Source organism: Chelonoidis abingdonii, chromosome 10 (assembly GCF_003597395.2).
Source record: "Chelonoidis abingdonii isolate Lonesome George chromosome 10, CheloAbing_2.0, whole genome shotgun sequence".
Taxonomy (NCBI): Eukaryota; Metazoa; Chordata; order Testudines; family Testudinidae; genus Chelonoidis; species Chelonoidis abingdonii.
In genome coordinates this window covers 79,876,853-79,877,331 of record NC_133778.1, presented here as the reverse complement: position 1 = coordinate 79,877,331, position 479 = coordinate 79,876,853, and positions in this window count along the sequence as shown.

Below are 479 nucleotides of genomic sequence, written 5' to 3'. Positions count from 1 at the left end.
GACGACAATGACCTCGATATCCGGGCCGGGAGCCGTGACACACACCTGGGGCTCGCTACATGGCGGCACCCGGAATTGGACAGGGGCTAAACCAGGGGACCAGGACCCGCGACTCCAGGGGTTTCTCTCGCCGGCTCTGATGCGCTAAAAATATCGCGTCCGGAAAGCCTGGCCTCTCTCTCTGCCACGACGGGCGGGTAGGGGCGCCACCGGCGAAGGGTCAGCCCAGGTCCGGAGAGGGGTTTAGGACCTGAGCCTCCGAGCTCGTTGGGATGCCAGACACGTCCCGGCTGATGTTCAAGGCAGTTTGGGCACCTTTCAGGATGGGACGTCCCTGTTGGTCGAGGATCAACCTAGAGGGGGAGCAGCTGCCCCTGAATCCCATGGCTCGGGGAACCCGGATTCTAAATATTATTCCCGCAATCACAACTCGCTCCTCTACCCCACCACCCGAAACTCAGCACCCCGTCCCTTTCCCC